The sequence below is a fragment of the Hibiscus syriacus genome, unplaced genomic scaffold (genome assembly GCF_006381635.1).
Source record: "Hibiscus syriacus cultivar Baekdansim isolate YM2019G1 unplaced genomic scaffold, ASM638163v2 tig00111095_pilon, whole genome shotgun sequence".
NCBI lineage: Eukaryota > Viridiplantae > Streptophyta > Magnoliopsida > Malvales > Malvaceae > Hibiscus > Hibiscus syriacus.
This window is the reverse complement of record NW_024062980.1, coordinates 232,921-257,806: the sequence shown is the minus strand read 5'-3', so window position 1 is coordinate 257,806 and position 24,886 is coordinate 232,921. Positions and strand designations below refer to the sequence as shown.

The 24,886-nt window shown below is 36.5% G+C and overlaps 1 pseudogene; it reads left to right on the top strand.

Moving 5' to 3' along the window:
- Positions 1–2,784: 2,784 nt before the first annotated feature.
- On the top strand, positions 2,785–24,295 carry LOC120152728 (annotated as a pseudogene).
- Positions 24,296–24,886: the final 591 nt, after the last annotated feature.

Below are 24,886 nucleotides of genomic sequence, written 5' to 3'. Positions count from 1 at the left end.
AAACCATAAGATGGGGTTTCGAAACCCTCATGAAAAAACATGACTGTTGTAGTAGAGGTTTAGAAACCAAGCAGAGTGGTTTAGAAACTAAATAAGGGTTTATAAACCAAATAGGGGGTTTTGAAACAAGTCAGATAGTTTCTAAATAGGGAAAATTTCTTTTGAAACTTTGAGCATAATTCCCCCGACGTTTCAAAACATTTCATGGGAGTTTCAAACCCTTCTCTAAAAATTGAAAACTTTGGCTTTTTTTAGTTTCTAAAAATACTTTATGTTGTATATCAAGTAAAAAATACTTAAAAAACATTTTTATAAGTTTATGGATTTTGAACTATTTTTTAACAAATCCTAAAAATATTTTTGCATTTATTTGTTATATCAAAATATTAAAATTCAAACTCAACATATGTGACTATTTTATCAAATGTTAGAGACTTTTTGTCCTAAAAATGAAACATTGGAGACCAACAATTTCCAAAAAAAAAAAGGTATCAAAATGATCATTTTATAAAATTGGGAGCTAATTTCGATATTATACCTTAAATAAATGCGGAAGAACAAATTTATCATGCATACATAAATGGAATCAACCCAACTTAAGAGTGTGCTCAAAATATTCAAAATAGTATTTTTTGGCTCAAAAAGGCATTTTCTTAATTTTTATTACATCTAGGTTAAAACATATAAAACCAAAAAATTATAGGCCACTAAGTTTATTGGTCATTTTATAAACCTATAAAAGTTTCAACTAAATAAAGTTGTAAAAGATGATGAATTTTTGGGGTTGGAATTTTAGGGACTAAATCATAAAATTAGAAAAACGTTTTCAAAGTACTTGCAAAATCCAAAACAATCCTTGAAGCAAAACATGAATGTACAAAAATTAGAATTTTTTAAGATCCAATTAGTTTAGTTGGGAGCTTCTAAACTGAATTTTGTAGCATTAAAATTTCCTCATCTTTAAAGAAATGTCATCCTTGAATTTTTACTCGACTTGATAATAGATCTATCTCTAAATCAGATAATCTTCATGTAGACACTCATTTTCGTTCGTAGTTTAATTTGACTTTTGACTTTTAAGTTTTTAAACTTTTAATTTTATTTGAATCTTTTAAATAATTTTATCTTCTTAATTAATTAGTTTTAATATTAAATATGTATTTGTAGTAAATAAAATTACTTATTAATTAGATTAACGGTTAACTACATGATTGATAATTTATGTTTGTGTTTTGTCAACTTTTTCTCACTGATTTAAAAAAAAAACATAATATATGTCACGTTTGTTTTTATTTAATTAATGTATGATCACTTTTGTTTTTATTTAATTAAGATTTGGTCATTACATGTTAACTGCAGTTAACTAGGTGACATGGTATTTTGGTATAATCACACATTTGATAATTGTAATTTATATATTCTCTCAATTTAGGCATAATTTTAATAAATTAAAATAAATTTAATCATCCAATCGAATTATGTCACATGCCACCATTCGGTTGAAAGACTAACTTTATTTTAATTTATTTTAATTTAATATATTTATTTTAACTTATTCAGTTGGAAAATAAATATATTAAATTAAAATAAAGTTAGTCTTCTAATCAAACAGTGACATGTGACACGACATATGGTACTAGTGACACATGACATCATTCAGTTGGAGGATTAAATTTATTTTAATTTATTAAAAGTATGACTAAATTGAGAGAATATATAAATAAAAGAGACCAAATATGTGATTATAACAAAATATTTAACGATAGTTAACTCGTGATGACCACATTTTAATTAAATAAAAATAAAAGTGAAATAAGTGAGGAAAAGTGAACAAACACAAACATAAGTGATCTAATCACGTAGTAGTGAGCCATATATAAAAGGCTTAAACTAAAAAATACTTAAATTATATATATATATATATATATTGCTTTAAGTACCTAAACTATTTTTGGTCAGAATAAGTTTTTAAACTATTACATGTAATCGAAATAAGTTCTAAACTATTTTTTGGGTCAAAATAAGACCCTAAACTATACTATATTTTTGCTTTAAACCCTAAAATATTTTTTGGTAAAAAATAAACACCTAATTTTATGTGACATGTCAACATCTTTTGATTGAAAAATGATTTTCTAACTTAAAAAAATATTAGGGCTTAAAATAATTAAATAAATTAGTTCAAGTTTTAACCAAAAATAATTTAGGTACCTAAACAAAAAACAACATAATCTAGTTTACTTTTTTACTTTAAGCCTATTTTAAATATAATATAACTTTTATCTATTTTGACTACTTATTATAAACTCAAATACCTTAAAAACAAATTTAAACCATCCATTAAAATCCATATACCATTTATAAATAGTCCAATATTAACTTAGCCATATCCTAAAAATTATCCCTAACCATTTTACGCTCTTAGCTCGGTTACAACCCTGCTCAAAACACAAGCCTAAACCTCATCAAGCCTCAGTAGACCAGGCCCAACACCAGTCCAGTAGGCCTATTTACAAATTCAACGATGATAATGTCACCATAAGATTATACCATGTCATTATTGAAAAAAAATTAAAAATACCATGTCGATAATTCTGTTAATTTTTTAATATTATTATATTAAATTGAAACTTAAACTAAATATTAGGTATAATTCTAGAAAAAATAAAGTTTTGAGTGCCAAAACAAAATAAAAGTATAGTTTAGATATTAAATGTAGTTACCCATTTATTTTTCAAATAGTTATCTCATCACGTCTTAGAAAAATTCAGTTAATCAGGAAAGTCTCGAAGGAAGAAACCCATTCCGCCTGAGCGCCTCCGTCCTTTGCCAGCCGTGAACCCCCATCTTCCCTCCATTGCTGTATTAGAACCTCTCTCAGTCGAAAAATGTCCCACATGTCGTGAAAGAAGAAATCCTAAATCTGCCCAACTCCTTTTTCGTCTCCAAATTCAGAGAGCCAACAAGGTGCAGCGAACATAAAATCACTGAAAGTGAATGCTCAAAGATCAATCGAAATTTTGAGTATTTTTTCTATAGACATAGAGATTCAAGCCTTCTTTGTTCTTTTCGGCGTTGCAGAGGAGAAGAAATGCCGTTGACGAGGTACCAGATAAGGAATGAGTATAGCTTGGTCGATCCGGAGCTATATAGAGCTTCCGACAAGGATGATCCGGAGGCTTTACTTGAAGGCGTCGCCATGGCTGGCCTTGTTGGTGTTTTGCGCCAGCTCGGTGACCTTGCCGAGTCAGTTTCTCTCTCTCTCTTTTATTTTGTTGGGCGGTGGGGGATTCTTTTCGGATTTAGCTTCAGTTTTTGCTTTGAATTTTTTGGTTTAGGGGCTGATTCCAGGTACATGTTATCATTTGCAGTTGAACTTCGTGGAAAATACACAGGCATTACAATTGTTAATAATGAGAGGATTTTGATTTAAACATATGCATATATGCGACTTATAGATTTGAGTGTTCTTTCAGATCTGGTCTGATCTTTGCAAGATTTTCAAATTCCCTCTTACTATTTGTTGATATCAGTAAATCTTTTTGTATGTGACTCTTAAGAGTGTTGCAAGCCATTGTATGTCTTCAATATTATTCCATTGTAATTGTTTTTTCCCCTTCTAGGTAGTGTTTGATGGATCAACAAATTATTATTGCTCTAAACCAGCTATATACAAATGTTTATGAGTCAATTAGTGCACATATATATATATATATATATATATGTACAAGTAGGGATGAAAATTTACCCCTTTTTGCATGAATTCAGTCTCTGCAAACAGTAATTCTTCCTGATGGAGTTCAAGACTGGTCAGTGAATAAGCAAATTTTATTCCATAAAGTACAAAAATAAATTAATATTGAAGGAAAGGATGAAATATTAATAAATTATAGTATATATTAATCAACCCAATGTGAAGAAAATGAAAAAGCAGAACTTTTTGGATCTGATTCTATAAATGCCTTTCTCCAGTCTGCCTTCCAGGTTCTTTACAGGTCAAAGAACTGAATTCCCGTTCTTCATTTTTGTTTCTGTTTGCAAGCTGAGTTTTTTATTTACCATATCGTATATATTTTACTTAGCTTTTAATTTCAAGTTGGTTAAATTCTCTTGGTCGGTCAGTTTTTTTTTTTAATTCCAAATTTCTGTGCTTTGAGGTTCAGGTAGAAATAACCAGAATCTGTTAAAAGGATTTCTCAATTATATTGAATTGGAATTTAATTTCAGCTAGTTGAATCCTAGATGTGCTTGGAATTTGCTTACCTAATTCTCTCATCATTTTTTTTTCAATATGCTTAGGTGGCGTTTGGTTCGCTGAAATCCATTGAAATTAGGGGGAATTGGAATCCAATTCCACCACTTTCCTATGTTTGGTTCAAGTTTTCAAAGGGGAATTGAAATCTAATTCCATCAAAGGAGGAAAAGTAAATTCCATCCATAAAATGATGAAATTGAAATCCTTTGGAGGAGGGAATGTGAAATTTGATCATACTATCCTCATTAATCTTTTGGTATTCGGGTTGGATTTTTTTAAAAAAATTCGGGATCGAGTCGTATTTTTTAAAAAATAGTTCGGGTTCGAGTTCGGGTCGGGTCGGGGTTTTTTAAGTGGGATGTTCGGGATCGGGTCGGATCAGGTTTTTTTAAGTTTGATAGTCGGGTCGGGTCAGGTTTTTTTAAGTGTGATATTCGGGTAGGTCGGGTTTTTTAAGTGTGATATTCGGGTCGGGTCGGGTTTTTTTAAGTGTGATATTCGGGTTCGGGTCGGGTCGAGTTTGGTTTTTTAAGTGTGATATTCGGGTCGGGTTTCTAATTCATATATTCGGGTCGGGTCGGGTCTGGTGAAACTTTATTTTGGTCGTAGACCAAAAACCCGACCCATGACCATCCCTAATTGGGATGATTTTAACTTATGATGTTTATTAGTATGATTTTTATAATTTATTGAAATGAATAATCAATCAATAAAATGAAAATTTAATATTTTTTAAATTTTTATAATATATTGCTACATGTAAGTTATAAAACAAACTAAAATTAAGCAAAAAAATAAGAAGGGCAATTCTATCATTTTACATTACTGAAATCAAATTCATCTGACATGTCTGTGAACCAAACATAATATGGAATTGGATTCCAATTCAATTTTCTGCCAACCAAATAGGTTTCAGATTCAGATTCCAATTCTTACAGATTCCAATTCCTTCACAGATTCCAATTCTCTCATAAACATTCCAGCGAACCAAACGCCACCTTAGTTTCTTGGTATGTTCAATGTTTTGTGGTTTGTGGTACATGTGCTCTGGCGATCACTGATTCATCAGTTGGAATTCAGAATTCTATTCTAATTAGTGTATACCAAGTTTTATTTATTTAAAGAAACATTGCATGATACAAGTTGCAGTATTGCATCTTGAGGATTTATCTGTAGACCTGGATCGATTGTACGAGTTAGGGAGTGCCACATTTACCCTAAATTTATATTTGAGTTGTAGAACTTTGGTAGCAAATTTGAAGTCTTTTTTAGCTTTCCACCTGTCTGATTTTAAATTTCTTTTCCTCGTGATTGTTAAAGGTTTGCTGCTGAGATATTCCATGACTTGCATGAAGAGGTAATGTCAACTGCTGCAAGGGGACATGGTCTAATGGTTCGAGTCCGACAGCTTGAAGCGGAGTTTCCTTCCTTTGAAAAGCCATTTTTATCACAAACCGATCATTCTTCATTCTTCACCCATGCAGGTGTTTTTATTATATTTATATAAATGTCCTTAACAGGTTTTTTTATTACTATTTTACTATTAGCCATGGTTTTTGTTGTCATTTCTTGTTGCAAAGGGGCACTTTGGCATGTATTGTTTTCTTATGTTTACGTATCTTTTGTCTATGATTGCGTTATTGGCAATATATCTATCTATACATTTCTGAAAAACATGACCTTAGTTTCATGGGGTTGAGTGTCTGTTTCTTATATTATGGGCATTACTATTACGAGTTTCATTCTCCATTTGCTGTCACCATCTAGAGGAAAAGGAAGGTTTGTTTATCTAATGGAAAACCCAAAGATGTATTTTTTTCATGACATTCTGCTACTACAATTATCATGAAATAGTGCGCATAGATGTTTTGTGCTCCCATAAACACAGTTTGATGCAAGAATGGAATGAATAAGACAGTGATCGTGGCATTTGATTAATGATTTATTTCTTGGTTCTGGAGTAGAATATTGAACTTTTGATGCACAAGGCACTATCTGCTAACTGTTTGATAAATGTATTATCTTTTGTAGGTGTTAACTGGCACCCTAATCTGCAAACTGAACATAATCTGATCAGTCGTGGAGACTTACCTCGTTGTGTGCTGGATTCTTATGAGGAATGTCGGGCCCCTCCACGGTTATTCCTTTTGGACAGTAAGATTTCCTCTTAGGTATCAAGTATGGTACCTTTTTTGAATGGAATTTTCATTCATGTGATGAATATTCGAATATTTTCTTCCAGATTTGATGTTGTGGGTGCTGGAGCATGTTTAAAGCGTTACACTGATCCATCATTCTTTAAAGCAGAATCAGCTTTCCCTGGAATTGAATCGATAGAAGGTCAGAGGGAAAAGAATGCCCATAAAGTGAAGGTACGAAAAAAAAATTAAAAAATAGTAATAAAGCAAGAAATGTGATCATATTTTTTCTTTTTTTGGGGGGTTGGAAGAGAGTAGTACGAGGTCATATAAGTCGTTGACAGTGTCAATAGAATGAATTTCTCGGTCATGTGCCACATTCAAAACAACATTTCATGGAAGGGATCTTTAATTTCTATTTTGGCTGTTTTTCTAGCAGTTAGCAGTTATGTCCCATTTATTGCAGAAACTGAGAGGTAGGTCTCTAGAATGACCCAAAGTTTTAACCTCATAATGAAAAATACTTGTGCTTTGTATGGAAATTGCGAAGAATCATCCTAGTAATGATTTTGACCTGTTCCTTTAATTTCGTAAGAGAGAAAGCGTTTTTAAATGGAATGCCTTTTAACTTCATATGTTTTGTTCGAACATGTTGAACAGGATTGTGATCAATATTGATAGCTGATTTATTATCACAATAAAGCGTCATAGGTCCTCACTTTATTCTTAAGTAATTTTTTTTTTTGATAGGAATTGTAGGCCTCATTAAAAACCCCCTTCTTGAATAAGGAACTTATAATGAGTTCCTTCATCAGAGGAAGGAGGAAAAGAGTGCCTTAAACTTCATTAATGAAAATACATAAGATACAACAAGAGATAAGCCTCTTACAACAATTTGAAAATCCCAAAATAAAATACCCCTAAGATACACTGGAATTAGCCAATGGCATTTAGCCAACCCATCAGCCTCAATATGGCTGTCCTAGCAACCCAACTAATAACACCCTCAACTTCTTTTAGCTTAATTATTATGTTCCTTACAAGAATGACAAAAATCTGAGGGCAGAAAGTTCCATTCTTAACCCAATCCACTGCCAATTTGCAGTCTGATTCTAACAACAACGACCATTAATACCTCCTTTCACTGAATCAAAGAAAATTAAGCCCTTCTGAATAGCCCTTAGCTCCATCATAATAGGTGGACCTGGACCCGGCCTCCTTAAAAGATCCTAGAATAAGACCTTCCTCATCTCTTAGAATACCCGCAACTCCACTGCTGTTCCAATCAGAATTTGTAGCTGCCCACATTCAATTTTACAAAGCCCTTAGGAGGGGGGACCAAGGATTGTAGTAACAATCGATTTGTTAGAGGGAAGCAGAATCCCCAAGAGAAGGTCCCCGATTAGAGAATCCATTGAAATAACAATCTGCAAACTTAGCTGAGAACCAAGATGCAAGTCGTACTCTTGCTAAGAAATAGATTAGGGTCAAACTTCCCTCTATCAAAAACAATATCATTTCTTACTTTCCAAACATCCAAATAACAACGGCAATGAACTTCCAAATAGCAACCTAGGATTTAGATCTTCCCAAGCTTGAAGAACTTCTGCGCATTTGTATGAAAAACCACAGAAAGACTCCAATACTGCACAAATTTGTTCCAAAGTGACCACACAACTGAACACGAGAAAAATAAGTGAGAAAAGATTCACCTCCAAATTACATAAAGGACAAGAAAGATCTGTTATACCCGTAACCCCTCTCTTAACCATTTTAGACCTCACTGGCAGTTTTGAAGAACTACCTGCCACATGAATACCTCGACTCTTGGTGACCAGACCTTTCCACACAAATTTCTTCCAAACATAATCCTCCTTCTGAGCCAAAGAACAAGTCTTCACACATGAATTAGCAGAATAGACACCAATTCCGTTTCCTTTCCAAATCAGACCATCGATTGCCTCTTTAGACAGACAAATTAGAAATGATAGCCATCAGGTTAGCCCACTGTTCAAATTCCCAATCGCTAAGCTCTCCTCAACTGAATATTCCAGATCCATCCCAAAGAACTGAACTCGCCAATTCAGTTTCCAAACTGGTTTGTAGAGATTGCGAACACCTCAGAAAAAACCTTAAGAGGGCAGTCCATTGCCCATTTGTCCTGCCAAACTGAATAAATGACCATTCCCAACTCCTAGTCTGAACATGCTTGCGAAAATACCAAAAGAGTCTTCTTTAAAATAAGAATTCACCACCGAGCTCCAAATCCAAGAAGCTTGAGCTGGGATTTTGCTATGAACATTAATGAAAAAGGATCAATATTGTATTTTGAACAGATCATTCTCCTCCAAACAGCTTCCTTGTCATTAGCAATCTCCAAGACCATTTCCCCAATAGTGCTCTGTTCATATTGCTAATATTTAACACTCCTAACCACCAGCCTCCTTTGGCTTACACACGTTAAGCCAACTAACCAATGAATCTTATTTTCTCCGCTCCACCTCCCCATAAGAACTTAGACATGATTGAGTTGAGTTTAGAAGTTACGGATGATGGAATTTTGAATATAGACAAGTAGTAAGTAGGAAGAGAACAGAGAACCGATTTAATCAAAACTAATCTCCCTGCCAAGGAATGGCAGCTTTCCAACCTGCTAGTTTGTTGTTAAATTTTGAAACAACCGGATCCCAAAGAGAGGTTGAATTCCGTGTTGCACCAAGAGGCACCTAGATAATCAGAAGGAAATTTCCCACTGCACAGCCAATAGACGACGCCCACTCCTCCACCTCCTCTGTAGCCGTATTAACACCAATAACTTGCTTTTCTTAAGATTCAAGTGCAGACCAACATAACTTCAAACACTCTTAGACCCTTTTAACATTTGAAATCTCCATTTTCGAAGCCCCACAGAAAATAATTAGGTCGTCTGCAAATTGCAGATGAGATATTTGAAAGCAGTCTCATTCCTCCCAATATGCAGACCAGAAAACAATCCATCAGAGACAGCCTTTAAGAGCAAAACATTTAGGAGTTCCCCAACTAAGTTAAAAAGCAAGGGCGAAGAGAACAGCCCTGGCGAGACCCCTTGCCATAGGAAATTCCTGAGAAGGTACCCCATTTATCAAAACTGAAATAGAAGCAGTAGTACACATTGTTTTATCCAACTTCTCCATTTAGAGCCAAACCCATTTTCCTCCATAACCTTAAAAAGATAGACCAATCCACAGTGTCGTAAGCCCTTCTAAAATCCACTTTAAACACACATCCTTGAGTCCCTTTTTCCTCCAAAATCATCCCCTCATTGGCTATAAGAGACAATCCAGAATTTGACGACCTGGAATGAAAGAAAACTGCATAGGGCTTATTACATCGGAAATGCAATTCCTTAATCTCCTCGAAGACATTTTGAGAGGATCTTATACAAACCTCCTACAAGGCTTATAGGTCTAGTCATCTATCCACCATATTGGCCACCTTGGGATAAGAGTAATGAAAGTATGATTTACTCCATGTTCCCAATCTTCCCTAAATAAAAGTTATGAAAGAATTTCAGAATATCAACCTTAAGAACAACCCAAATTTCTTGAAGAAGCCCATATTAAAACCATCCGGGCCGGGAGCTTTGTTGCTATCACACGATTGTAGAGTCTCCCATATTCTTCCTCCGTGAATTCTTTTCCAGAATATTACTTTGCTCCACTGAAATTTTTGAAAAATTCATCTTCATATCTTCTACTTCCAAAGTAGAACTAGAGTTGTAAATTCCAAAAAAATGGTCTTTGACACAAGCTTTGATGACAATGGATCTTGAGTTATCTCCCATTGACATTCAAGCATTCATGGAATTCATCTTTCTCCTAATCAACGCCAAGTATGAAAAATCTTGTATTGCGGTCCCCTTCTTCCACCCATCTAGCTCTCGATTTGAAACCATATCTGTTCTTCAATCTTATACAACCTCCATAATCTGATCTCATATTGTTCAAATCTGATCCTCTGTCCCAAACATATGTACCTTGCCTCTGCTGCAAGTTTACCTCTTCCAAGTGAATTCTCTTTTCTAAATCTGTAATCTCTACAGAAGGAAAATGGTCTCTCTTCCCCCCCATTGTTTGATCGACAGTTTAGTAGATTTCAGGATAGATAGAATTCCTGCTTTCCTCTGATCAGACTTGCATTCTTTAACAGTAACTCAACTAAATTCTGGAAACCGTCCTCTTCCATCAATAATTAAAGAGTTTGAAAGGTTTCTTCCCCCAACTGACCCCCTCATTCTCCAGAAAACAGCATTATGATCTGACACTGACCTTGGCACAAGTATTGTGTAACATCAGGAAATGCTTCTAGAAATGACATCACGAGGAACTTGTCCAGTCTAACATAGGTGGGTAATCCTGGTTGACACCAAGTGAATCTGCCCCCCGTGTAAAGGTAATCAATTAACCCTGTATGTTGCAGAAATTGGCTGAAAATCCTTATTGAACTTCTGTTTGGAGCTCTCCCCACCTTCTCTTCTTCGAAAGATGCACATTAAAATCACCTCCCACACATAAAGGGATATTCAGTCCACAAATAAAACAGCTAACTCTTCAAAGAAGCTTGCTTTCTCTTCTTCAATACTAGCCCATAAACATTAATAAAACCACACCTAAACTGTGAAGTTCGAAACTTTCCAAAGACTGCAATAAACCTTCTGTTTATAATAAGGTTGTCAACTTCAAAAGAGCACTCATCCCAGCAACTCAATAGCCCTCCAGAAGAACCCACTGCTGGAGATTCTGCAAAACCTTGAAGATTTCAAACCACTTCTCCTTAAAAATTGTCTCTGAACCTTCTCCACTTTAGTTTCTTGCAATAGAAGAAGAATAGGACGTCTCTTTAAAACTAGATTTTGAACAGCTCTGTGTTTTTCCTTCCTTCCAAACCCCTAACGTTCCACGTATAATGGCTAATTGAAATTTCATCATGATTCAAATAAGTATTAGAAAACCCAATAACACCGAAAATCAAACCAGCCTCAAATCCTCCTCCAACTTTATAATTTTCTCCAAAAAGCTGATTTCCCACCCTTGAAAGACACACCCAATCTATTACTGATTTCCCAAGTAGCTAGAGCTTCCTCCAAAAGAACAACAAATCTGAAGAAGAAACTGTTTCAATGCTAACTTGATCCAATGCAAGTCTGGTCAACAATCTTTTGGCTCTTCTATTAAAGGACTTAGAGTTAAAGAATAACTATCTCCTTGTAAGTGCCACCCTTCACACATACTATCCAAACTTGTCAACAACCTGCCTCTCCAAAGTAGACCCCATACAGCCTTCCAATTAGGTTCTGCAACTGCACTGACCGCAGAACTGATTAGGATCCAAAATCTTCCCATTTTGCCTCTCTAGAGATTCCTCTTCTCGAGGAACAACAATTTCATCTTTCTCTAACCAATGTCTTCTCTCCCTGGATCTCTTGTAGACCCTTTTGAAGCTAATACTTCTCTTTTCCAACAGTTTCACTCTTTGTAGTCAATGGAGAGTTGATCGATCAAGCGTTCTTCCCCTGGAAATCTTACTTCCAGAACATAAAATGTAGTCAATCGGCTTTTCCTCTAAATTTGATTCCAATCCTCTAGAACACTTTCTCAAACCAGAAAGTGGCATACCTCCATTTTTATCTTCCTCTGATTTTGCAGATTCAACCAGAACTGCTTCTGGTCCATTCTCCCAAATTATCCAGCTTAACAACAGGCCCAGCTGGAATAATTTTTAGAGGTGGAGAACCAAGTTGCCCATTATCTGATGATTGGGCTACAGACCCATCAGCCGAAAAATTTGAAAATCTGCATCCCAAACCCGCGTATTCACCAAAATTGTTAGTCCCAAGATCCTGACACGCTGTCATCACACAATTATGCCTTCCCAACTTTGTTAAACGTTGGAGTTGAATTTCCTCACCAACTCCAACCAAACCCGTGTTAGCTCCTTGGTCAAACCAATATCTACCTTTGTCTGCTGTTTTCTTCTGAACGTTCAGCACTTTCCATGCTATCTGACAGACTACTGTCAACCTTGTCTCCAGAAAATTCCTCACCAAATTGTCTATCGTCGGAACCTCCCACCGGCGACTTGTTAAAGGAACTAAGAATACTCAAGCACCGAACCCAGCTTAATCTTAACTTTGAACGACCTTCCATAGGATCCAATAGTTATCTCCTCAGGGACGTCATAAGCTGGCCACCCTAACCAAAATCTTCACCATCGAAAGTCTGCTCTGATAACTGTATCTTCATGAATCTCTTCCACCATCCCCATTTTCCTGCTACCCGTTCCAAAAAGGAATTTTGCCAACATAACAATGGAACCCCAAACAGATTACGAGGCAAAAAGCCATTGGAACACCATCATCGTTCAATAAAGTGCCAACCTATCAAACCATAAAAATAACTCATCCTTTTCTCTAGCCATGCATCCATCATTTCTTCAGTCGACTTAAATGTAATAACACAAGATTCCAGACATAACCCCATCTGGAGATCTGGACATCAAACCTTCATTAACTAAGGCCTTCTGGACTAATTCGAACTCAAAAAATGTTTGATGATCCCCGTTAATGATCTCTTCACCCAACTGAGCTCTCAGACGGAATATGCATTTCCCAACTATTTATACCTTTCCTCCTGTTGAAACCATCGATCGACCGATCCCTATGGTCCGATGCATTGCTCTTCATCTATCAGACAGTAAGGCCTCCTTGTAAGATCTTGTATCCCTTACACTCCTGTTAAAACACCTTTCTCTTTGGACCTTGAGAGATCTTCTGTGTTCGACCTTGAAGGCATCATCAAAGAGTGTTTTCCCGACTGACCTCACCCTAGCATCCTTGTATCTTGCAGTACCCACTGAATCCTCCAACCATCAATCATCGAACCATTCAGTTTGGCTATCGCCCTTTTTAGACTTTCCTCATTGCCAAAATGCACAAAAGCAAAAGTGAAGATTTGTATTTCGGATTCCTTGTTTCTCTGGGAATGAACACTCTGACTACCGGACCGTGAGATGAAAACAACTCCCTTAACTCTCGTCGAGACACTCTTTTACTGAGATGATCAACGAACGCCGTCCAAACATTCTCTGAAGAAAATTTCCCTCTCAATTTTTCTCTCTCAACGTCACTATCTCTCTCCATTTTTTCTCTACTTTTTGTCTTATTCTTAAGTAATTTAGGATTATCTTTACCTGGAGTAACACACATACTCCAAAATCCATTTATCTCACTTGATCTTGCTACTACATTCTGCTTCTTACTCCTCCAGGTTATAAGATTTCCACCTAGGATTGTACGATACCCAAATGTTCCTTTTTGTCTACTAAAGACCCTACATAATATGCTTTCGCTTATGCTTCTAGTGTAATTCCTGAGTTCATTTGATGTTTGAACAAAATTCCTTTTCCTTGGTTGTCTTTCAAGTATTCTAGTATCTTGTTTACTGCTTTTTTTATAAGAACGGAAGGCCTCATTAAAAACCCACTTCATATCCATTGAAATACGAGAAAGTATCTTTGAAATACAAGAAAGTATCTCAATGAACATTGGAAGGAGGAAAAGATTGCCTTAAATTTATTAAAACTGTAGGAATTATAGAAATATATGAATTGTTACCATCCCTTCAGTTAAGGGATTCTGTAAATATTCTATTTTTCTTCAATCCTTATTTTAAGGGATCATATCTCCTAGGATTAGTATCTTTCCTAACTTAGAGTTTCCTAATTTAGAGATATAATTTGTATATATAAATATGCAATATGTCCTATTGAATTAATAAGAAAATATAGATAATTACTCTGATTTTTACATGGTATCAGATTAGGTTACGGTTTCTTTCTAACCTAGACCATGCCCGCGAATTCTTCTCCTACATCTCCTCCTACTCCGGAGATCACTTCAAATCCAGAAAATCTTTCTGGTTCTGATGCTCAATCATATTCATCTGGTCTGACTGCCATCAACTAAAAGGCAACAACTTTCTTGAATGGTCCTAATCGGTTAAGATTTTTCTATTGGACAGAGAAAGATTGGGCTACATTACCGGTGAAATAAAAAAGTCTACTGCAACTGACACTGTTTTTGCTAAGTTGATGCGTGACAATGGTTAGGTTATGACTTGGCTCCTTAATTCCATGACCCCTAGTATAAGCAGAAACTTTTTTCTACACCATGACCCTGAAATCTGGAGTGCAGTCCGGGAAACCTACTCTAGCATTGACAACATTATTGAATTATATCATATTGAAGATCAGGCAGCCACCCTTAAGTAGGGAACCATGCCTGTCACTCTCTATTACAATACCCTTACCACCCTTTGGCAGCAATTAGATTTGTATTTACAACATGATTGGCAAATCCAAGAGATGCTACCCTTTACCAGCAAATTGTCACTCATTGAAGGCTTTTTCAATTTCTCCAACAAGGACCTGGACGAGGTTCACGATAAGGTCCTGGCTATTTCTCATCTGCCCTCCCTTCGAGAGCCTTTCTCTATTGTCAAGGAAGAAAGTCGAAGGTGTGTAATGCTACCTGATGAACCATATTCCCCTCATGAAGGATCCGCCTACTCACCCATCAATCATCTCCCACTTCCAAACGGGGGAGACCTTGGTGTGATCATTGCAAAAAGCCCGGCCACTCCAAGGAGAAGTGTAAATGGATCTTTTCTATAAAGTATAACTCCAATGGTAGTATCCAACGATACAAAACTAGACTTGTGGCCAGAGGCTTTATGCAAACATATAAGATAGATTTCACAGAAACTTTTGCACTTGTGGCAAAGCTTAACATTGTTCGAGTACTCCTAAGTTTGGTTGTAAATTGCGATTGTCAATTACACCAACTTGATGTAAAAACACATTTCTTAATGGCAAGCTAGAGGAAGAAGCCTATATGAAATTGCCACCTGGTTTAAAGTCTGTTGAAGGTAGCAACAAGGTTTGCAAGCTCAAAAAGTCTCTATACGGGTTAAAACAATCACCCAAAGTCTGGTTCGAGAGGTTCACTAAAGTCATTCTAAAAAACGACTACAAGCAGTCCCTCGCCGATCATACTCTTTTCATCAAGGTAACTTCTACAAATAAGAAAACTATCCTAATTGTGTACGTGGATGACATAATTCTTACTGGAGATGATGTGGAAGAGAATAACAATTTGAAGAAGTTGTTAAATAGAGAATTCGAAACCAAGGACTTGGGAAAGCTAATGTATTTCCTACGAATGGAGGTGGCAAGATCAAAAGGACTTGTGATCAACCAAAGAAAGTATGTACTTGATTTACTCAAAGAAACTAGTTTTCTTGGTTGTAAGCCGATTGATACACCAATGGAGGCAAACTTGAGATTAAACAAAGAAGATAGGTCTTTAGTAGACAAGGAGAAATTTCAAAGATTAGTTGGGAAACTAATTTACTTATCCTTGACAAGGCCAGATATAGCCTTTCCCGTAAATGTGATAAGTCAACACATGACTAATCCTACTGAAGAGCATATGGCAGCAACAAATAGAATTCTCAAGTACTTGAAGAAAACTCCAAGACATGGCTTAATGTTTAAGAAGACACAAGACAGAACTGTTAAGATTTTTACAAACTTTAGTTGGGCCGGAGATCTCACTGAAAGAAGATCAACTAGTGGCTACTGCACTTTTGTTTGGGGTAACCTTACAACTTGGAGAAGTAAGAAACAATCTGTCATTTCAAGAAATAGTGCTGAAGCTGAATTTAGAGCACTAGCATTGGGAATATGCGAAGAAATTTGGCTACTTAAATACTAAAGAACTTGGCACTAATCAGGAGGATCACTTTGAAGTTTTGTGTGATAATCAATCTGTCATTCAGATTGCCAAGAACCCAGTTCAACATAACCAAACAAAGTATGTTGAGATTGATAGGCATTTTATTGTTGATCAAGTCAACAAAAAGACAACCACCCTTTCATACATTCCTTCAAAATTACAGATTGCAGACATTCTTACTAAGGCTTTGCCAAAGCTTGTTTTCAATAAATTTCTATTCAAGGTGGGATTATACAATGTATATTCTCTAGCTTGAGGAGGAGTGTAGGAATTATAGAAATATATGAGTTGTTACCATCCCTTCAGTTAAAGGATTCTGTGAATATTTTGTTTTTTACAATCCCTTATTTTAAGGGATCATATCTCCTAGGATTAATATCTTTCTTAACTTAGAGTTTCCTAATTTAGAGATATAATTTGTATATAAAGATGCAATATGTCCTATTGAATTAATAAGAAAATACAGAGAATTATTCTGATTTCTACAAAAACTCCAGCAAAAAATACAACGGATACAAAGTCCAAGCCATGCCAAAACAACAAAGAAGCTTAAAAAACAACACAACCTAAAACAAGTATACAACAAAACCAATTAGCCCATTTCTAACTTCGCTAATTGACTGACTACACTTACTAAAAAGGATATATCTGGTCTATTGTGTGCCACATATATTTACTTTCCAACCAACCTTTGATAGGACCCTTTATCTACCATAAGTTCTTTTAGTGCTTCACATAACCCATGATTAAATTCAATTGGCGTTTCAATTGGTTTGCAACCCATCTTCGTTGTTTCTTTCACTATGCCAAGAACTTATTTTTGCTGAGAGATGAAGATTCCTTGGTTCAAACGTGCCACCTCAATGCCTAGGATGTATTTCAACTTTCCTAACTCTTTGATGTTAAAATCCTTCAAAAGACCTTTTAAGTTCTTCATTCCTTCAATGTCATTATCTGTAACTATGATGTCATCCACATACACTGGAAGTGTTGTAACCTTTACAAAGTTCTAGTGTTTAATGAACAAGGTACGATCACCTTAATTTTGTTTATGTCCCAGTGAAATCATTGACTTCACAAACCTCCCAAACCAGGCTTGTGGATATTGTTTGAGCGCATAAAGAACTTTCTTTAGTGTACACACCATTACCTTCTTACTTCTTAGATTCAAAATCAGGAGGAACTTCAATGTAAATTTCCTCTTCAAGTTCAGCAAGGAGGAATGCATTCTTGACATCGAACTGTAGTAGATCCCACTCAAAATTAGCTGCCAAAGGCAAGAATTTTACTGTATTCATTTTGCTATGGGAGCTAATAACTCAAGATGGTTAATGTTATAGGTTTGCGTGTATCCTTTGGCCACCAGCCTTGCTTTGTACCTTTCAACTGTGTCACCCGACTTATATTTCATAGATAACACCCATTTACATCTCACTAGTTACTTCCCACTTGGTAGTTCAACTATTTCCTATGTTATGTTCTTCTCAATAGCTGCCATTTCTGCCTTCATAGCATCCTCCCACGTCTCGTTACCTAATGCCTCAGGTTTTCTGGTATGGGTATTTTATGGTGATTGGTTAGAAAGGTTTTATGGTTTGAGATGACTTTTGGCAGGACATGGAAAGATATGTTGGATGTTTAGTATAGGTTCTTGTTCCCTTCTTAAGTGCAGTAGATAAGTCTTTGGTGTTTGAGTTCTCATTTTCTGGTTCAACTGGCTCATCATTTGGTTTGGAGGTGATTTCGGGTAAGTGAGCATGAGTAAGTGAATGCACCTGCTTTGAAACATTTTCTGGTGAGAAGGCAATAGTACAAATGGGAAATTTTACCTGTATTGGTCGAGAAGTTCATGTCTTCTCCCCGGAATAAACCTGCAATTGAATAGAACATATGCTTAGTAATAGACTTAGGAATACGTGTTAACTGTAAAGATGTACATTTAGAAAAATAACTAGGATCAAGGAGAGATGTATTCCTAGTGTTATCTTCAATCAAAGTCTCCCCTGAAGATAAATAGACTGAAAAAAAGAATAATGTTCAACAAAAGTAACATTAGCACTAATAATTTTTTTAGAAGGCGGGTGATAGCATTTGTAAACTTTTTGTGTAGATAAGTATCCCATGAATATGTAGATAAGTATTCCTAGTGTTATCTTCTTCAATCAAAGTCTCCCCTGAAGATAAATAGACTGAAAAAAAGAATAATGTTCAACAAAAGTAACATTAGCACTAATAATTTTTTTAGAAGGCGAGTGATAGCATTTGTAAACTTTTTGTATAGATAAGTATCCCATGAATATGTAGGGGTGGCAATCGGGTGGGGAAAATTGAGAACCATGGGATCCGAATCAATGGGGATAGGGAATAACCGAAATCTTCACCACAGGGATGGAGATGGGGGAAGTTTTATCCTCGAAGCTCAAATGGGGATGGGGACGGGGATTGCTATATCCAAACCGTGGGGATAACCGAACCGTACCCGTATGAATAACCGTGGGGATCCCCGAAAAATATCTGTGAGATTACGTGTTGCCACTCTTACATCTCAAAGGAACTAAATTGAAGTTTAGATTTTCTCATTTAATATACATTGATTTGTTGAGAGAAAATGGTTAAGATTGTAATATACATTGGTGTTAGATGAATATTAACGTTTGAAACTTTCATAATATAGATAGAGACCAATTTGAGACAATTTGATATATCTTACAAGTTTTAGGTGTTGCTTTGATTTCAATAATGTTTGTTTATTTTTTGGGGATGAGGATTAACCGAAACTCGCAGGGATCTGTAAGGGAACAAAAAAATCCCCGAAACATATAATGGGGATTCCCAAAACCGTACCCGCAAATGTTGGGGACGGAATGGGTAATGCAAAACAGTCCCCGCCCCGCCCCGTTGCCACCCCTATGAACATGTATTTAATAGCATGTGAATCTAATTTTTCCCCAAGATGAGAATGAGCATGAACAAACGCAATACACCCAAAAACATGAGGAAGTATCCTAAGATTCCTAAGACTTATCCTTTTTTATCATAAAAGGCTCCTAAACAAACAAGACTTCTACACGGTTGATTATTTGTAAAAGGGGCTGAGAGCTCATGGCAACTTTTTGGTGCATCATTTTTTAGTGATCGGTTTTCAATTTCCTTTTTTGTGTTTGGCTGGGTGCGTTATATGCTATATTGGCCTGTGTCCATACAGTTTCTTATATTGTATTTCTTGCAGAAAAAAGGATCACGCTGGAGGAATGAAGCAACTCCACAATTTGCGCTGACATCACATGCTAAGTGAGTTTTTTCAATTCTGCACCTCTTCCTTATAGCTTTCTATATTGATTAAGCATGCATGTTAAATGTTTTAATATGGTTTTGGGCATTGAACTGTTCTGATTGTGCAGATGCATCAGCTGTTTTTTGGAGGAGCGTCTTGAGAATGCATACAATGACCCTGTCTGTCTTGTAAAATTAAAAAGAAGACAGCTAAATGAATCTCCAGTTGACCCAAAATCTGGGAAAACATACATGGAGAAATTCTTGGAGACTCCTTCCCCAGAGCATAAAGCTGTTTACAAGACCACTGGTTTTCCACAACATATGAAGCTGACGTCGGATCAGACTAGTGAATTGGATCTTGAAATACATGAAATTAGTACAGCTAGTCCTGTGAAAAATTCTTCACTAGGAAAGGTAACCTCAAGTTCTTTGCCTACCGTACAGATCCTGAAACCTTCCATGGAAGAGTTGAATAGAGAAGTCATTGACAGAGAGATTATGAACGTGCCTGAACCAACATGTAATTCAAAGATAAACCCCCCTTCCGCATCATAAAGAAACAGTTAAAAAGGAAATAATAATAGATTCAGAAGGCAGAAAAGATTGTGGTACAGATGGGGACCATTCTGATGATATGGCCAGTGAGGCTGACAGTTACATGGATGCCCTTGCAACCATGGACTCTGAAATATATACAGACAATGATTGTAGATCTAATATTGACAGTTGCTCTGTAAATGTTGTAAAATGCCAAACAGGTTCTGATGTAAATAAGGGAAAGCTTGATGTCCAGGCCTATTCATCAGATTCTCAATTAGTTGGGATCTCCTCTGAATCAGATGATGGAAACAGTTCCTTCAAGAAAGGAAGGTCTAGTTTTTCCTACTCTGATACTATGGACAATCTGGTTGAAGATATGGTGTCAGATGTTGATGTAGGAGCTGAAGTGTCCCCTTCTATTAAAAACTTCGTTCCAGAGGTTGAGGTATCATCCATCCAGCATCCTGCATATTCAGAGATGCAATGTTCCGGTTCTGATGAGGTTTTATCACCGAATGAATGTGTGCCTCCTGATCATGAAGAAGTATCTTCTAGTTCATGTCATGAAGATTTTAATTCCACACGTGTTTTGTTGTATCAAGCCAACTCAATGGAAGCTTCTTTTCAGGAAAAGCAACTTCATGAAATGCCCCCTAATGTTGTTAAAACTCATCCTGATTTGTCAGACAGTGATGATGGAAAATATTTGACAGGTTCTTCGGAAGTCACTGGTGATGGTTCTTATGAGGAACAGGATATTTCTTTGGTTGTTTTTTCTACCGAAGAAAACCTTCCAGTGGGTGAGCGGGACAACCGTGATGCAAATATCTCTTCTGATCCTTTGCCATATTTTTCAAACACTTTACAGCTTGCTCCTGAAAAGAGAGGTGGAAAACATCCTTTAGATGAAGTTCTTAAAACAGAGAGTACTAGAGAAAGTTGTGATGAAAGTTCAGTCAACCAAATAATTGATTCACGATATCCAATTACTTCACTAATAGAGGAGCAGCTCCCTTGTTCAACCTTGGCAGAAATAGAAAGAGACTCGAGTATTACAATACCACCTGAAGGTTTGGATGTTATGATGGATGGAAACATAGCTTCCGAGGCCAATGATGTTACCTTAGAAGCTGACCAGAACTTGGAATGTATGATTCCGATGCCGGACAATTTAGAGTCTCGATGCTTTAATGAACAGAAATTTTCAGACATATTACACTATGATCCTGAACTTGTGGCTGACCCAGTGGAGGTAGGGGCTTCATTTCATGAAAAGGAACAAAATGTTGATCAACTGTTTGATGCTCCAGAGGCAGAAGAAACTAGCGAATTTACCTGCAGTGTGGATGCAGTGGAAGGAGATGCTCTCATTTGTGATCTTCAATCTCATTGCTCTGATAGTGTGGACATCAAGGATCATGTGAGCTTAGATGATCTTGCTACGGGAAATGTTCATGCTGAAAAAATTGTAGTCTCTGCTGCTGCTGCTGCTGCTTGTGGTTCTGCAGATTTCAATGATGCTGATGATACTACTTTTCTGACTTCAAATTCGATTTGTTCGGAAGCTGGAGATTTAATGTATTTGGAAGAGTCTCTTTCCGGTGATGCAGATCTATGTCTGGAAGAATTGAAACCTAATGAGGTTATTTCTCAAGGATGTCTTGTAGAGTTGGAGACACAAGAAACAAATCCAGCAGATATAGTTTCAAATTCATGCAAATCAGTCTCTCACAACACTTCCAATTTGGAAGATATTCACAATTTGTCTCCAATTGAACCTACCAAAAATAGTTTGAATGTCATTAATTTGACCACTAAACCGGCTTCTCTAGAATTGAGCAATCAAGAGTCAGAATCAAAATATTTGAGTCAACTGATGGAAAGTAGAGCAGATCTGGTTTCTTCACCAACTCATCACTCATCAGAAAGAGAAATTTCTTTCAAGCAGTCCTCAGACTTCCCTACAAATCAGCATGATATGGGCAGCCTGCATGTAGTTGAAGATAATTTGAATATCTCAAATCTCTTGTCCAACGAGATACAAACCTCCTTTACACATTCCAGTGGAGGCTCTTCAAGTAAACCTTTAGAGTATTTACAACTATCAGGAGGGCAAGATAAGCAAGAAAGATACACATCAGCTCCTATTCATCCTGCCTTCGACATGCTCCCTGAGGCAACTAAAGTTAGCATGGAGGAAATGCCACCACTGCCCCCGCTTCCTCCAATGCAATGGAGGATAGGGAGAATTCAGCATGCTTCTCCAGCTTCACAAAGAGAATTGGTCGAACAGGGTCAAGGGTCATTCCCAGTAATACCGCAATCTGGAACTGACAGGAAAGCTCATTTTGGATTATCAGCATCAGAGAAAGAGAATGAGCAGCCTAGAAACCCGTTTTTACCTGTAATGGATGGTGAAGAGAGGTCTGGTTGTTTGCCTAATCAATTGTTTGCTGATTGTATGCACCCCCCTGATCCTTATTCCATACACCCACCAACAATTGATAGCAACATTAATAACCAATTCAATGATATCTGTTTGGGTGGAAAAAACTCAAACCCACCTTTGCCCATAATGTCTAATAGAAGCATTGGATATGATTCCATCGCTATGGAAGATGATAGGGTAGAATCCAGTTACTCACTGCTGATGCTAGCTACTGATACCACTTCTAGACATATTACTCTATCTTCGCATGAAAACATAACTCATCCTCCAAACCAATTTGTACTGGATATAGGTTTGGAAGATGGGGCATGTCAGCACCCTGAGCAGCGTTCTAGGGGAGAACAGTGGTATCTTTCTGATATATCTGTGCCCCCACCAATTAAGAGAGAGGAGCAGATACCAACCCAGATTGTGGATGATATTCCTGTAAAGCAGTACAATTCCAACAACGTAGAGGAGCAGCCTCAGCAAGTAGTACAGTTTCCAACCAAGATAGAGGAGCAGCCTAAACAAGGTTTGGTAGGTTCAGAGGGAGAATCTTTGCAGATATCAGATGCCATTGTTAAGCGGTTTGACCTCTGCAGACGTAGAAATTGCAGAGTCGTCAAATACAACCGTGAAGCATGATCTTTCAACTTCAGAGGGAGTAGCAGTATGGCCATCAATTAAGCTTGCTGTAATCACCAGTTGAAGATGAAAACTCGAATGGGATTCCAACTGTGAAGCTTCCTCGACCTCGCAATCCTCTCATTGATGCTGTTGTTGCTCATGACAAAAGCAAGGTAGTTACAGCCTTTCTTTCGTTCATCTTTCTTTCCTCCCTTTTCAATTTGCCTTTTTTTTTTGTAACAATTTCAATTTTGGTGCAGTTGAGGAAGGTAACTGAGCGGATGCAGCCTCCAGTCATTCCAAAGGTAGATGAAAGGGACTCGTTGCTGGAACAGATACGAACCAAGGTTTGATCCAATTCCCCATTAGCATTCATTTTGTTCCTTTTGTAAAGAAAGATAAAAGAAGTTTCTTAAAGTTGAAGTTGCATGTAGATTGACTGGGGTTGTTATTTTGCTTTCTAGTCCTTCAACTTGAAGCCTGCTGTGATTACCCGACCAGCATTCAGGGTCCTAAAACCAACTTAAGATTAGCAGCAATTTTGGAGAAAGCCAATGCAATTCGCCAGGTTTGTGCTTGCCTTCGTCTTTCTGTCTGTCTGTCTGACTCTTTTATTTTGCTCCTTTTATTTTTGCATTTTATGAGCATGCATCCTTGCAATTAATAAACCACATGTTTAAATAGGCATTGGCTGGAAGTGATGAAGATGAAGACGACGACGATGATTGGAGAGACTCTTGAAAAGGCACAGGCAATGGCATAACTGTTCGGATACTTATTCATAATGTTTGTTTCTTCCAATAACTTAAATTCTCCATCTTGGTGAATAGGAAATGTATGGATGTGTTCAGTGGTGTATTCTTTCCTCAGCATTCTCATTCCATCAAGTGTATAGAATTCTGCTCTTCCTTTTACCATGTATATCACGGCAATCGGCTTTGCTATATTATACGAGAATGAGTCTCATGGTTCATGGCACCATGGGTCAGCAACAGCATGTAATCAAATGCTGTGTCACGAATCCAGTGATGTGATACGATTTTATATTACTTAAAGATGGTGAAAAGTGTTTGTTTTTTGAACAGCTAATAGTAAGCTTACTAGCTGTTGCCAGTTTGTGTGTATGATGACACTGTAAATTTGTGTCTTCTCATTGCATTTCCCTGTTTGTTTAGGCACATCAAAACTAATAATATGCACGGTGTTTTCATGCTTTACATCAGCACTAGATAATGTAAATAAGCCTTTTCAATTCCACATTGTTTGCATTGCTCTCATTAGCTTATTTGAGTCGATATCTTATGCTGTTTTTTTTTGCCTGCGAGCCTGCGAGGATATTTAACACTCAATTGAGCACCAGATATTTGATAGTGCTGATACTTTAGGGATTTAAATTGCGGTTTTAGTCGTGTTTTCGGCTGCAGTGCGATTCTTGTGATTACGACAATTGTGGGTGTTATTATAGTTGTTGTGGGTATCGTGGTTGTGTAATAACAGTTTCGGATAGTACCTTTACCGTTATATAAAGGTTGGTAAACCATTCATTTATGTTTGTTTGTTTATATTTAGTCCAATCTCCAGATCCATTTGAAATATTAAGATTAAATAAGTTTTAATTTTAAAGTTATTAATATTTTAAAACCCAATTAATTTTAAATCCAAATAAAAATACTCAAATCAATTAAAAAATATCAATCCTAAAATTATTTGGAAAGAAAAATAACTCTTCTAAATAATAAACCCAATTAATTTTATGTTAATTAGTTTGTCCGTTTATGTTCGTTCGT